The following is a 16,818-nucleotide window of genomic DNA, read 5'->3' as shown; positions in this document are numbered from 1 at the left end:
AGTTTCAACAACAGTATTATCACAAATGAAATTTAACAAAATAGTTTTATACTTGTGTAGCACCCCTATCCCCTCCACCCCCTTAAGGGAGATTTGCTGGTAAATAGGGTGTTATGGTGCTCACCTGTTGGTTTCCAGGAGCCTGGGCCTCCGCTTACAGGGAACTTGGAGGGTAGATATAGAGTGTGGCGCAGAGCCTCCACCTGCAGGGGCTCTGCCAGAGGCATGGATTCACCATTACAGGAACTTCCAATGAATAATAGAATGCAGAATCCAGGAACGTTGCAACTGGGGTTTATTGGAGCCTATGGTTTTGCCGAGAGTACAATACATACGGGGTCCCTTATGCTTTCCTCAGCCACTCACTCACTTGGGAAGATGCACAGTTCCTCAGAACCAGACCTGGGATAATCAATCCTCACCCTCCTCTGAGTAGCAGCTTGACAGGGCCCACAACTCAGTATGCAATATCCCAGCCCAGGGGCGTCATCCCTTCCCTGGGCAGGACAGGACTCACCAGGAGTCATGGCAACTCAGGCCCTCTCCAAGGCTTCTCGGGACTTCCTAGCAGATCATGATAAAGTGGAAGGTCCCAACCTTTCCATCCCTACTAGAACTCTCCAGAACCTGCCAAACAAGCATGTGCCGGGAAGTTGCAACATTATAACATTTGCCTGAGACTACTCACATGCAGGGCCATGTGCAGACTGGTTAACTAACACTGCCAATAGTTCTGCCATAGCTGTACATGCAGAACAGGGATTTAAATTCTAGTACTGCCTGCTATTACCAGAACTTATGTGCCAGGCTATGGAAATAATGTCCTAGTTTCCGGAGGGGTGCGGCTACCTCCAGCACTGGAGTAACCAAAGAGACCCGGCACTCAGTCCCAGCAGCAAGTAGCAAGTAATAACTGTCCCGCTCTCATACTCACTTGTGATCTGTCCCCTTGGATCGCCGACACCAGCGCAACGACATCCTCACTTGGACGCAGCAGGCCTGGAACCAGAGCAGAGGACACAGCTTCAAAAGCAGCGTACTTAGGGGCCTATTTGAGTGCTCTTCACCATGGCAAAAACGGGTTGGTATCAGCGCCACTCACCACCAAGGACGAGCTGATCTCTGGAACCACCACCAAAGACGGGATCCTAACTGGAACCGGACCGGATGAAGCATTAGCCAGCACCAGCACGGCATTCACTTCCAAGCTGCACTCAGCGACGGATGAATCCGGAACAATAGCAGCAACCTCCACAAAGGAAAGAACAGGAGCAACAGGTACCTGAACAATGACTGGAACCTCGATCAGATGAGATGGTAATAGTGGCACGGCATCCTCCTCTGCGCAGCACTCAGCGTTTGAGAATCCAGCACAGCAACTGCCTCTTTACTGGGAGAATCAGGAATGACAGGTTCCTTATCCTCTCGCAGGTTTCATAGGGGCGCAGCTGCTGCGGTAGGAGGGCATCTTCCCCGGTGCTACCGACGGGCGAAATTCTCTCCGCAGAAACAGGATCAGCATCCTCTTCCTTCCCCTCAATCTCAGGATATATGAGGGGGCAAGCCCCAGACATGGCTCCGTGGAGATATAGAGCCCGGGGGACACCATCTTCTTTTAAGTCACTGCCGCCGGTGACTAGTACCGTACTCCATGCTGGATCAGAGTCCGGGACCTCGCCGAAGATCTGGACTCATGATAAAGGGGAGGGTCCCCAATTTATATACCCAGGGGGTGTGAACCTTTCCAACCCCAGACCCTGGCCAAATTGCCACACTCGCATGCAGCGTTCTTGCACTCGTTCCTCTGAAATACTCTGGCGGAAATCTCACACTCTCGCAGACTTCCTTCACTACAAATGTATGTTATCCTGTTTCAACTCTGCCCTCTCCCAGGCTAAACAAGCCTACTTTTCTTCACTAATCATCATGCACAAGCCAAACCCGCGCCGCTTCTTCTCTGTCTTTGACTTCCTACTCAGACCATCTTCTGCTGCCTGTTTTTCTTCCTCCATCTCACCTCAGGACTTTGCTAACTATTTCAAGGAAAAGGTGGAATCCATACGTCAGGACATTCCCTCTGTGTCCTCCCATCCTAAACCTCTTCCTAACCCATTTCCTCACCCACTCACTCACTTGGGAAGATGCACATTTCCTCAGAACCAGACCTGGGGTAATCAATCCTGACCCACCTCTGAATAGCAGCTAGACAGGACCCACAACTCAGTCTGCAATATCCCTGCACAGGGGCGTCATCCCATCCCTGGGCAGGACAGGACTCACCAGGAGTCATGGCACCTCAGGCCCTCTCCAAGGCTTCTCGGGACTTCCTAGCAGATCATGATAAAGTGGAAGGTCCCAACCTTTCCATCCCTACTAGAACTCTCCAGAACATGCCAGATAAGCATGTGCCTGGAAGTTGCAACATTATAACATTTGCCTGAGACTATTCACATGCAGGGCCATGTGCAGACTGGTTAGCTAACACTGCCAATAGTTCTGCCATAGCTGTACATGCAGAACAGGGATTTAAATTCTAGCACTGCCTGCTATTACCAGAACTTATGTGCCAGGCTATGGAGAATAGTAGTATGCTACATCCTCCCCTGGTGAAAACCTTCGCCGACCTTGTGCAGGCAACATTTTGTATAACATCAACAAAATAGCAACAGAACATAATTATATATTAAAAATACATTGAACATAATACAACAATGCAAAAACACACAATAACATAACAGGTCCCTTCTCTAAGAAGAACCAAATTATACAACAGCATATCTCAACTATAATATTCATCATCACAGTACACATATTAACAAATGTCACGAGCATTTGTGTGGACTATATATTATACAATTTAGAATCCACTCATCCAAATGATCCTTGCTGTTAAAGGTAACCTCTATATAAGGAACCCATAGTAATAACATACTTCAAATGTCACAAGCATATGACTCTATTATATATACAGATTTATCTTACTAAATAATGGATATACATCATTATAACATTCATTGATACCTTAACCACAATACAGCAAATTACACGAGCATTTGATAAAGATATACACAGTGATTTGGGTAGTATATAACAGCAAACAATATCTACTGTATCACACAGCAATTATCAGCAGGCATACCAGATGCTGCCACATATGCAATAATAACAGGAATACTTGATCAGTGCAATGAGCAGGATTGGTCTTTCTAACTAAATGTTCCATACTATTAATGTAATTACACTACTATAGTAGGCAGCCCCTGGCAAAATCCAGCATAACACTTCTCCTTAGTAATAGAAACACATGGTACATCCCTCACTACAGTTAGGGTAGAATAGAAAAGACAATCATTTATAGTCTCTACTCTTTGTCTCTTTATGGTGAGTTTTCCTGGTTTCACCATTTGAAATCAGGGACAATTTTACTGCTCACAGATAATAATAATGATAGCATGTTCTTGTATAGCGCTGCTAGTTATACGCAGCGCTTTACAGAGACATTTTGCAGGCACAGGTTCCTGCCCCGTGGAGCTTACAATCTATGTTTTTGATGCCTGAGGCACAGGGAGATAAAGTGACTTGCCCAGGGTCACAAGGAGCCGACACTGGGAATTGAACCAGGTTCCCCTGCAACAATCTCAGTGTCAATCAGTGTCTTTACTCACTGAGCCACTCCTTCTGTCACCTCTCTACAAAGAGCACTTTGCAACTCCACATATACAGTGTCTTCCAGTATTAAAGATTCTGGGAACTGCAGGAAGTCAAACCCTTGAAAAATTCTGTACCTTGGCAGTAGAACTCTGTCAGCTCTGCTATATTTTGAGCATAGGCCTGTCCTGGTAGCACCCAGCACAGTGGCTTCTCACCTATATCACTACCCTTATGCATTTCTTCCTCCAGGCCTGAGAAAGAATCACTGTCTCTTGCAAAATCTTTAACCCCGTTGCACAGTTCCTCAGCCTCTGGCTCTAATGCAACCTCACCTACCTCCCTCACATCAGGGTTAAGCACAACATCAATAGGTACATTCCTATCTCTACTTTCAGAGTTACCGATTCTATGGGTAGCGATGGCCGTATAAGAGTTAAGGTTTCACACATCACACCTAACACAGGGGATGCAGTTTGGGGCACAATCACTTCATCGGGCTTTCAGTCCTTGGGGCTGTCTAGCGCAACACTGCCCTGATTCACTGGGGTGGCAACACGGTCTTCCCCACACTCATTGTACCTGTGTCGCCTGATAGCTGCCGCCTGTGCGGGGGTAAATTTACCTTCCTCCCACCAATGAAGTGCTACCGCTTTCTTTTTAAGCATACATTTCTGGGATACATTGTGGGACACAAATTCATAAGCATGCATACATTTCTGAGACACATTTGCTTCAGCAGGCCCACATCCACTCAGACTGCCCGGCTCAATAATGTCCTAGTTTCCGGAGGGGTGCGGCTACCTTCAGCACTGGAGTAACCAAAGAGACCCGGCACTCAGTCCCAGCAGCAAGTAGCAAGTAATAACTGTCCCGCTCTCATACTCACTTGTGATCTGTCCCTTTGGATCGCCGACACCAGCGCAACGACATCCTCACTTGGACTCAGCAGGCCTGGAACCAGAGCAGAGGACACAGCTTCAAAAGCAGCGTACTTAGGGGCCTATTTGAGTGCTCTTCACCATGGAAAAAACGGGTTGGTATCAGCGCCGCTCACCACCAAGGACGAGCTGATCCCTGGAACCACCACCAAAGACGGGATCCTCACTGGAACCGGAACGGATGAAGCATTAGCCAGCACCGGCATGGCATTCACTTCCAAGCTGCACTCAGCGACGGATGAATCCGGAACAATAGCAGCAACCTCCACAAAGGAAAGAACAGGAGCAACAGGTACCTGAACAATGACTGGAACCTCGATCAGATGAGATGGTAATAGTGGCACGGCGTCCTCCTCTGCGCAGCACTCAGCGATGGATGAATCCAGCACAGCAACTGCCTCTTTATTGGGAGAATCAGGAATGACAGGTACCTTATCCTCTCGCAGGTTTCATAGGGGCGCAGCTGTGGCGGTAGCACGGCATCTTCCCCGGTGCTACCGACGGGTGAAATTCTCTCTGCAGAAACAGGATCAGCATCCTCTTCCTTCACCTCAATCTCAGGATATATGAGGGGGCACCCCCCAGACATGGCTCCGTGGAGATATAGAGTCCGGGGGACGCCATCTTCTTTTAAGTCACCACAGATACCCAGCAAGCTCAAACTCCCCCACCCACCACAAAGTGAATATATATTTATGTCAACCAGAGAGCTACTGAGCGTGGCAATTGTATATAACAAGAGACAGGGGGTGCCCAATGCTGCATCCAATTGACAAAACATATAAAGTAAAATACTTCAATAATAATAATTGGTTATTTAGTTAACCCTTTGGCCAAAGGCGTCATAAGCCTGAATACCAACGTCAAGGTATAACCAAAATAATGCAGGTCCTACACTACACTGTGAAACCTTTCCTTTTACCTCTGTGAGAGGGGAAAAAACCATAATGGGTCTTGTTCCTGCAGCAAGTGAAATGACCTTCCAAGTTAAAAGGGTGAAGGAGGAGGAGTGAGCTCTGGGGGGAGGTGCCACAGCCTCCAAAGAGACATAGGTTAACACAGATACCCAGCAAGCTCAAACTCCCCCACCCACCACACAGTGAATATATATTTATGTCAACCAGAGAGCTACTGAGCGTGGCAATTGTATATAACAAGAGACAGGGGGTGCCCAATGCTGCATCCAATTGACAAAACATATAAAGTAAAATACTTCAATAATAATAATTGGTTATTTAGTTAACCCTTTGGCCAAAGGCGTCATAAGCCTGCATACCAACGTCAAGGTATAACCAAAATAATGCAGGTCCTACACTACACTGTGAAACCTTTCCTTTTACCTCTGTGAGAGGGGAAAAAACCATAATGGGTCTTGTTCCTGCAGCAAGTGAAATGACCTTCCAAGTTAAAAGGGTGAAGGAGGAGGAGTGAGCTCTGGGGGGAGGTGCCACAGCCTCCAAAGAGACATAGGTTAACACAGATACCCAGCAAGCTCAAACTCCCCCACCCACAGCTGCTGGTGACTAGTACCGTACTCCATGCTGGATCAGAGTCCGGGACCTCGCCGAAGATCTGGACTCATGATAAAGGGGAGGGTCCCCAATTTATATACCCAGGGGGTGTGAACCTTTCTCGACTCGACTACTGTAACCTCCTACTGTCTGGCCTTCCTGCTCTCACCTGTCTCCCCTACAATCTATTCTAAACTCTGCTGCCAGAATCACTTTACTTTTTTGCTAAATATGCCTCTGCTGAAATCCGTCTCCTGGCTTCCTACCAAATCCCATATCACACACTAAATTGTCCTCTTCACTTTTAAGGCTTTACACTCTTCTGCCACCCCCTACATCTCAGCCCTAATTTCTCGGTATTCACCATCCCGACTCTTGCGTTCTGCTCAAGGATGTATTCTCTCTACACCTTTTGCATCTAAAGCCCTCTCCCACCTTAAAACTTTCTCACTGACTGCCCCACACCCCTCAATACCCGACTAGCATCCTCTCTATCCACCTTTAACATCCACCTTAAGACACACTAGCCTAAAGAAGCATATGAGTAGCTCCGTGGCTGATACTATATACCTCATACATCACCTCAATAAGCGCAGCCTTGTAACTAAGTGTAGTCTTACAGCAACTGTCAGCATGGGGGCTTAATACAAGGATCCACTGTAAGAAAGACAGAGCTGTACACTCCTAACAGGGGTTAGGTAGAACAGTTACAGCTGACTTGCCAATTAGCAGAGTCTTCCAACAAAGTCACAGACCATCACCCTCCTACTATGCAGCATACTCTGCTGCTCTAGGCTATATCAAATAGCAATTGAAACGAATCCGCCTCTGTGTACACTACGTTCCTCTTTTGGCCTGGGGGAATGCAACTACTCATCTATTAGCACATCTGACACTGTCATTTCTAGACTGCTAACAGCGGTCTAATCAATGGTAGCGACCTGCTACAGCTGGCACTGTTCCAGCTATTAGACACAAGTTGTCATCACTATATGTGAAACACTCTGAGTCATCAGACAGAGTGTCCATTGATCTTTTTATTCCACTCCATGCACCAATATTTTAACATTTAATTCAATAAAGATATATTTTTAAATCAACCACACTATCCTTCTACAGATAATAGAGTGCTACTTTCAACTGAGTTCTTTCTCTTCTGGTTCATTATACATTTTAAACAGTAAATGAATGGATGTGTTTGTTCGGTTTCACTTCAGATCAGTTACGTATTTTACAGTCACATGGTTCTTGACAACCCAGAAAGAAAATGTTTCTCGGAAGCCATGTTTGAGGGAACCCAGATGAATCCCCTTGTTTACAGGTGTCGGATTTTAGATTCTCGAACGTGACCATCCTGTATAGTACTGTATGTATGCAACTTTATGGCCAAAAGACAAATGGTAGAAAGCAAAATAACAAATGACAACAGAATATATCAAATATTCTGAATATATGAAATAGACAATTCACACTGATGTAAAACATTTAGACCTTAGTTGTTCTGCATTGAATTTAAAAAAAAAATATGTTGTCGAAAAAATAGCTTTGTGGAATTCATGCTTGTGCAAAGTGCAATTCCAATCCTGGAACCATACGTACATTGTTGTTGCTAAGTTTTCCGAAAGTCGTAGGATCAAATTTGTCATTGTATCTCAAAGCAGATTCACATTTATTGCATAGTGGAAATCCTTAAGAGCAGCACTATCAAATCAAATAAACTTTATTGGCATGACGAAAGAACATTTCAGTATTGCCAAAGCATGAATAACAGGGGGTAGGTTATAATGATTATCCAGCATATGGTTAACTATCTCTGATATCAAATGGTCTGTAGTGTCACTGGCACTGTCCATCAGTTTGATCACTACAGAGTCACATGTACAATCCAGATGCTGTTCGGCCGTGACTCTGAACTGAAGGTATGATTTCTTGATGAAGTATTTACAACTTTGCCTAGCAACCACAGCTTATTGTCCCAACTCTTTTGCCAACACTTATACGGATGTACTGTAACTTTGACTCAGCAGTGCATGTGGCTCTCACCACGTCATTTTGATGAGCTCAGACAGCACTATAACAAATTATACTTACATATGCATTTTAATACAGCACTTTTAAAATTAAACAGAGCTGCAACAAATGGAAGTGAAAATATAAACAGCTGCTAACAGGATGGTGAAATGAAAATGGGAAGTGATGCCTTTTGTTTAATGCAATTAATTTCTCGTCAAGCCACAAGTTAAAGGTTACTGGAAATATTGAAAAACATTGATTTATAGCTATTGGCCAAAGTACCTTTAAAATAAATAGTGCTATTGTTCTTGTTTGCAGAAGAGGATGACCCAGTTTAAAAAGAAAGCCGTAAATTAACAAAGTAGTATGTAGTATGTAGTTTGATACCATTGATTGGGCCAACAGATAGTTGATCAGATAAGTTACTGTACAAGCTTCCAGACCTCACAGGGTTCTCTTCACGTTTCCTGTGACATATTTTGTGAGACATACAGAACACCTACAAGCTCATATTGAACCCCCAAAATAACCACAACATATATATAAGCATATAAGTTTCCCGGTGGAGTGCTACTGAGCATGGCAATATATATATTTAAAACCAAAGACATAACATAAAACACAGACAAAGCTCAGTGCACATCCAGAAAAACTTATACACGGTACAGTGCCTAAATATACATGTATAAATAACTAATAAATAAAATGGTCTTTTAGTTTAACATTTTGGCCAAATTGTTGTAAGCCCTTGAGACAACTGCATGGCAGACCACGTTTCAAGGGTCCCTAATACTAATATAAATTCTTAATAACCTGTGCATTGCCAGGAAGAATGATTTATAATAAATCTGTCAAAATTAGTTGCAAAAGTTCTAAGTCTGATTGAAGCTTTTATTAACCTGTACATTACCAGGAAAAGCACTCTGTAATAGATTTGTCACAATCACACTGTAAGCAAGCAAGTTCCCCTGATAGTGGGAGATGCCATGGAGTGAGCTTTTAACCATTTAAATGTGGGAGGGAGTGAGCTAAAATTAGGTAGGAGGTTGCCACCCTCCAATCAGCTAAGACTAGCTGAACAAGAATTGCAAAACATACTGGACACCTAACAAGCTCCTATTGAACCCCCAAAATAACCACAACATATATATAAGCATATAAGTGTCACAGAGGAGTGCTACTGAGCATGGCAATATATATTTAAAACCAGAGACAGAACATAAAACACAGACAGAGCTTAGTGCACATCCAGTGAAACTCATACACGGTACAGTGCCTAAATATATATGTATAAATATCTATTAAATAAAATGGTCTTTTAGTTTAACATTTTGGCCAAATTGTTGTAAGCCCCAACTGCACGGCAGACCACGTTTCAAGGGTCCCTAACACTAATATAAATTCTTAATAACCTGTGCAATACCAGGAAGAATGATTCATAATACATCTGTCAATATTAGTTGCAAAGTTCTAAGTCTGATTGAAGCTTTTATTCACCTGTACATTACCAGGAAAAGCGCTCTGTATTAGATTTGTCACAACCATACTGCAAGCAAGCAAGTTCCCCTGAGAGTGGGAGATGCCATGGAGTGAGCTTTTAACCATTTAAATGTGGGAGAGAGTGAGCTTCAATTAGGTAGGAGGTTGCCACCCTCCAATCAGCTAAGCTTGTAACTTATGAACTTTCTATTGGTCCAATAAACAGTATCATACTGCGCACTCCTTCTCCTACATTTGCTACTTTACTACATGGAGGAAAGGACCAATACAGCTACCTATCCCGAAATGTGCTGGCCTGGGAGACGGGAGGGCAATTGTTTGGTGTGTGCATGCATGTGTGTATGGTTCACGTATCTGGTGTGCTTGTGTCTGTGTATGTCATGTGGACTAATAAACATACAAATGAATTGTCCCAGGCGCTGTGAATAAAGTCCAATGAACCCCAATACCGTGAGCCAATTGGGCAGTCTTTGGTAAGGCTTCCTATGCCAGATAGATGATCCTGATAGTTGGTGGACAGGCAGGGGTGTAGTCTGATCTGGTGTTATGATGTCTCTGAAATCATAGAGAAAAAAGGCAACAGGGCACGCACATGGCGTGGTAAGGCTTTTCTCAATCACCCCCCTGCCTAGAACCCTGAAATCCTACTTACAGGATAAGGGCTCTCGAGTACAGTTGAGAGAATCTGTGCCTCACGTCTCCGTCCCTCACAGCGTCTCACGGATCCACGTGGTCTAGTCTGCAGGGGTCCCCTCACTCGGCGGTGATGGTAACAGGGATGGTGTACTCCAGCACGCCCACAGATAATTGCGTGCGGGGGGAGGGTGGGGGGTTGGAGACGGGGAGAGAAAGTGGAAATAGACTAGTGTGATAACGTACAGGGTATTTATTAACACACAAAAATGATGAAATTACACTTACAATATAAAAGATTGGTGAGCTCCGCTCAAAATGCCGTCCGCAGCCTGTGTAGATCCCAATGCTGCTCAGGGAACGGTCGCCGCGCGCTGCACTCGATTCCGGATCTCGAGTGACGTCAGCAGTGGGGTGGGCCGAAATTCTCCTCACACTAGGAACTACAGGTGCCCGGGCAGCTCAATTCACTAGGCTCCTCCTCCCTACGCGTTTCGTGACGAGTTGTCACTTCCTCAGGGGATAATGGAGCCTAGTGGATAGGCTATTTATGCTAATTTTAGGTAGAGACCTCTCCTATAAGTGGGACGGACTGGGCGTGATTACCATGAATTACATTCAACTGCGATCGTGGTAATAGCAGATTGGGATCAATGTTAAAACATACATCATCAATTTGGACCCTTATCATAGCATATAGTTTAAGAAAAAACAGCCTAAATTTCTAGTGAATTGATTAGTAAATAAAACATAATACAGTACATCTTAATGATCAAATCTTAAGAAATCACCTTGATGGTTAAAAAACATCTACAGTGTATAAGAGATTATTTAAAACATTGTATACCAATTAAAAACAATCTTATACAGTACATATACAGTTATCAGGAAAATCAGAAATAATTATAAAAACAAGTAAGCAAAATTTAGTACACTAATAATAAAATGAATTGGTACACTGATTTTAAAATGAACAGTAAAAGTCTGTTGATCACTCAGGCATATTAAAATGATCAAAACCCTAATGAATTCACTGATCTTTTAAAAAAGCTGCCAGGTCGAAATCGATATTAAGGCCGAGGGGGGACAGTGTCTTTAGTACATAGATCCAATAACTTTCCTTTTTAGATACTAAATTAAGTCTGTCTCCCCCCCGCCAACTGACTTTTGGGTTATCGATCCCTACACATACCAGACCCTCTGGGTTCTGGCCATGATGTATTTTAAAATGATTAGAGACACTATGAGTCTCGAGACCCCTCTTAATGTTGTAGACGTGTTCAGCGAGCCGTCTTTTGAGGGGTCTCCCAGTGCGGCCTACATATTGCAGGCCGCATGGACACTCTAATAAATACACACAGAAGTTAGTCCTACAATTAATAAAACTTTTAATATCAAAGCTAGTCCCTGTTACTCTGGATTGAAAGTTTTTAGTCTTTTTACTGTACTTGCAACCAATACAGTTGGTGCATGTGTAATACCCCTTTAGATCGTTTAGCCATGACACATGGCGATCTCTAAGGCCATCAATAGGACAGCTGGGAGAGAGGGAAGATTTCAAATTCTTGGCCCTTTTATAAACAATTTTTGGTTTATTGGGGAGAATAGATTTCAGGATAGGGTCTTTACGGAGAATGCCCCAATGTTTATTAAAAGTCTTGGATATAACTGGGGCCAGCCCGCTATACTGAGTGATAAAAAATGGAAACTGATCTGGGGTTTTGGGTTTAGAAATTCTTCCCATATCTTTGCTACATATTAGAGAGGCTCTATCTATTTTATTAACTTCTAATATAGCTCTATCTAGTTCCTGATGTTTGTATCCTCGTTCCATGAATTTAGTTTTTAGATCTTTAACCTGCTGATAATAGACATGATCTTCTGAGCAATTTCTCCTAATTCTTAATGCCTGTCCTTTCGGAATGTTGCGCAGCCATTGGGAATGATGATGACTTGATGCCAACAGATATGTGTTCGCATCTACTTCCTTGTGGAAGGTTTTAGTGTGAACTGTATTTTCAGTCACATATAGGGATAAATCAAGGAAGTTTATGGTGTTTTTGTTATCATTGAACGTGAATCTTAAATTTCTTGAATTGGTGTTCAGATGAACTTTAAATTGTTCCAGTTGATCAATAGGTCCCCTCCAGACACACAGCACATCGTCAATATATCTTTTCCAGAGCACCAGAGGAGGTGGCTAAATCCCTAGAGTCAAATAGGAACATAACGATCAAAGCAGCTGACAAAGGAGGGGGAGTGGTTGTTATGAATTCTTCCTATTATGAGGAGGAATCACTCAGAATTCTGGGTGATAAAAGACTATTGCTGCCACTAAATACAACCTCACTACTGGGCTTTATGGCTCCTCCCCTGGGACTCATGCTGGACCTATCCCTGCCGTAGCCTGGCCCATTCACACACCTCCACCTTGCTACTCTGCCATTGGACCCTCTTGCCTATATATACCCTGCAGCTTCATTAACTCGTCGGCTGAGCATAGAACCAGTTGTTCTCATCACTCTCTGCCTCCGTAGTCCTGTCTTGTCCTATCTTGTTTTGCAGTCTTCCTCGTGTACCGAACCGGCTTCCGCTACGTCTACCCGCACCTCTGGCATCCCGAACTCGGCATACGGCAACTCGACTCTCCGCACCTCTGGCATCCTGATCCTGGCAAACGGTAAACGATTACGTCCTTCTCTCTAACCCCGGACTTGGCAAACAGCACCCTCTACTATCCGTACCTCTCCTGCCCTGATCCGGAATCCCTGACCACTCTACTCTCAAGATGTGCCCTCGTGGCTGTGGGTGGCGTTATATCCTATCCCACCTCAGCACCGTGGTCCCGTCTCGTTTGTGGTGAGCACGTCCTGACAGCAAGGTGGGGATATAGCTCCTGCGAGGTCTGGAGAATAGTTGTATTATTAGTGATCTATATAGAGTGTTATGTAATGTGTTACACCATAGTCTGTTACAGTAAAGCCCTTTCTATTTTTTACTAATGCGTATGTGTTCATTGTAATTGTGTCCTGTGAGGGGCTGCTTCCACTCTGCTGGGATCCCTCACAGGTGGAGGCGCTGCACCATATGTAAGACTAATACACCCCAGGCTCCCAGCGGCGGAGGCTTAGGCTCCTGCGAGCCAACAGGTAAAAGGGCAGCACCAGTAGCTATTTACAGCCCACCCTCCGATCTCACTTAGAAGTGGGGGAAACAGGGCTACATTTGTAGGCGCTGCTGAGATTCAGACCTGGGGTGCCTGAATTCAGTATAAATTATGTCATACTCCGTAGTATCCTCACCTTCATGCCAGGAGGTGTATGAATGGGCATTGGAGATGCAAGTGCTGCCTCTCCAAACGCTAGCTGTGGGACAAGTCCCCGTTATTGCCCTCTCTAAGAAGATACGCAATGCATTAAAGCAGCACACAAACCTAGTGGGTGAAGTAAACCTTTTGGATCGCCGCAACGACGCAGACAGAGTGTGTTGCTCTGTGTTAGTGAGTGTAGGACAAGATATAACCAAAGAAGGAGGCCCGTCCAGCTTGTGGGTCCAGGGTGCGATAGTTCCCCGTTGTCCCGTTATCTACACCAAAATGCCTATAAAACCCGAGCCCCACCCCTGCGATGTGAGTGGCTCAGCGCAGAGTCAGAACCACTCCTTGAAAGAGGGTGCTCCTCTGCTGGAGTCCACCAGGGGGAGGAAGCACAGTGAGCCTCAATCAGCAGTTTCCATTCCCCATAAGAAAGGTACAGGATGCCGCGAACTGCATCCTCAGTTGTATGGAGTCTGGCAAACAAAGGGAGGGAATGTACCTCATCTGTTGTGCCCGTGCTAACAAAAAGACTTGAATATGTCTGGCAGTATGAACTTTGATCCCTTTCAGCTACCAATCGAATTCCAGGTGGCAAGGGTGGACGAAGAGGGGTGCATACGATGTTGTCTCAATTGTGACTTCCCAGGTGGCAAATTGACCTGAGGACCCAAGTGTACCTGCTGCGGGGCACAATTCCTGAAGCCAGTGCTGCTGCGGACTACAGAACCTGCAAAGAAAGAAGCGATCGACTTCAATAATGGGCCGGTCAGTACAGCTAACCATCCTACCTCACTCACAGATGTTTCGGAGGGCCCGTGCGCTCTAACCAAAGTTCCAGACTCGATTTCTAGATTCGTTCTCTGTTCCAGACTCAGTGCTAGACTCAGCACCAGACCGGTTCCCGATTCGGTTCCCATGCGGGAACCACAGATGATGGAACCACAGATGCCGGAACACCAGATGACGGAACCCCAGATGACAGAACCACAGATGTTGGAACCAAAGAAGGGTAAGGTGACTGCCCAGGGAGAATGGGGTGCACTACCACTAGTAACGCAGGAGCGCTCACTGCCGATTGCCACCTGTGAATGCGAGGTGCCCCGACGCTGTTCCCCTGGGGAGGTGTCCCTACCCCATCCTCTCCTACTGATGACAGTAGCCAATCAGCCATGGTGATGCGCCAGCCGGCGGACCACCCAGGTGAAGCTGAGGACCAAGAGTCAACTACCTCATCTACTGCGGACCCTGCTGTGGGCCTGTGGGCCCTACCGCGGCCGGTCCGGCCTACTACCATGGTACCATCGGTCCCAGGCTGTGGTCAGTTAATTGACATCACTACCTCAGCCCTGCGAACCTGCTTCCTGATCGGAGACGAGCACTGTCACATAATGCTCAAGCCACATATGGACCCTGCTGAGGTAAGGAGGGTGGGTGCTGTCCTTCCGGGGCCAAATCCTGGAAAGGCACTCCACCCTTATGACTACGTGGGAGACTGTCATCGCTTCCATCACCACCAGCTTGCAAATCCTTGCCAACCATCCTCTTCTTGCACCCCCAGCTGATTCTTCGTCTGCACCTTCCCCTCCGCTTCAGCAAGCTAACCTTGCATTCCAGTAGTCAAAAGATGAATTCTCCACCTCTCCTGTTTCAAGGTCAAGTACACCTCTCACTGTTTCCTCGGCAGTAAGTTCTGTAACCCTTGGTGGCTCTAAGACTCCTTGTTCAATGTCTGATGTCCCTATTACTGAATCTAAGGATCCTGTTTCAAAGTCAAGTCCCCCTTTCTCTGACTTTCCTGCAGTACCTGCTGTAACCTTTGCTAGTTACAAGGCCTTAGATTTAAAAGCAAACCCCCCTTTTTCTGAAGCTCCTGTAGTGTTTGACATACCTATCATTAATGCTAAAACACCTGTTTTATAGTCAAGTTTCCCTTTCTCTGATTCACCTGCAATGTCTGAGGTCCCTTTGACTGTTTCTAAAGCTCTTGCCATAAAGTTTCCCATAGTATCTGGTATACCTACTGTTGCTTCTCAGACACCCACTTCAGAGACAAGCAGACCTTTAACTAATGTCCCTACATGGTTAAATATACATAGTTCTGATTTTTTCCAAGACAAGTACCCCTACTGCTGGAGTTCCATGCAATGTTGGATAACCCCATCTTTGTTTCTAAGGTTCTTGCCATAAAATTCCCCACAGTATCTGGTATACCTATTGTGTCTCCCAGACTCCCACTTCAGAGACAAGCATACCTTTCCCTGATCCAGTTGCAGTACCTTATGTAACCACTGCTGATCCTCAGACACCCACTTCAGAGACAAGCGTATATATTTCTCTGATCCCTTTGCAGTACCTAGTGTAACCACTGCTGATTCTCGGACAATCATTTGAGAGACAAACATATCTTTCACTGACTGCTTTGCAGTGCCTGTTATAACCAATGAGGACTCTGGGACTCCCATTCCAAGGACAATTTTAAGTATCACTGATGTTTCAGCAGCGTCTGAGGTACTTATTACTTACTCTAAAATTCCTACATCAAAGGCTAGCTTTCCCCTCACTGGTTTCTCTACTGTACCTTATGTAACCCTTCATGAGTCTGGGACTCCCACTCCAAAAGGCGAGTTTAAGTCTCGCTGAGTCTTCCGCAGTGTTTGAGGTACCCCTTTCTGACTCAAAGACTTCTGCTTCAAGGTCAGGTTTACCTCTCACTGATTTTCCTGCCATACCCGATGTCCTTACTTATTCGAGGGCTCCCGCTTTTAAGACGGATTTACTGCTTACTGATCCCTGTGCATCGCCTGACATGTCCTTTCCTGATTTTATGGCTTCCCCTTCAAAGACAAACGCTACCCCCTTGGATTTCCCTACAGAGCTTTATGTACCCGTTCCTATTTCCTGTGCTCTCGCTGTGAGGAACGGTGTACTACTTTCTGATTGCCCTTCAGTGACTTGTGCTTCCTCTGCAGATTCTGGGGGCCCAACAGCAGAGATAAGTTTCCTGTACATTGATCCTCTTCCAGAGCCTGATGTATCTACGGCAGATTCCAAGGCTCCCACGTCAAAGTCAAGTTTACTGCAGTGATGTGGTCTACTTAGATTTTGCAAAGGCTTTTGATACGGTTTCACACAAGAGGTTGGTGTACAAAATAAAGAAAATTGGACTCAGTAATAATATATGCACCTGGATTGAAAACTGGTTAAAGGACAGACAACAGAGGGTTGTCATAAATGGAACTTTTTCAGGTTGGGCTAA

Source organism: Ascaphus truei, chromosome 2, assembly GCF_040206685.1.
Source record: "Ascaphus truei isolate aAscTru1 chromosome 2, aAscTru1.hap1, whole genome shotgun sequence".
Classification (NCBI taxonomy): Eukaryota; Metazoa; Chordata; class Amphibia; order Anura; family Ascaphidae; genus Ascaphus; species Ascaphus truei.
The sequence above is the reverse complement of the archived record's forward strand: the minus strand, read 5'-3'. Positions refer to the sequence as shown.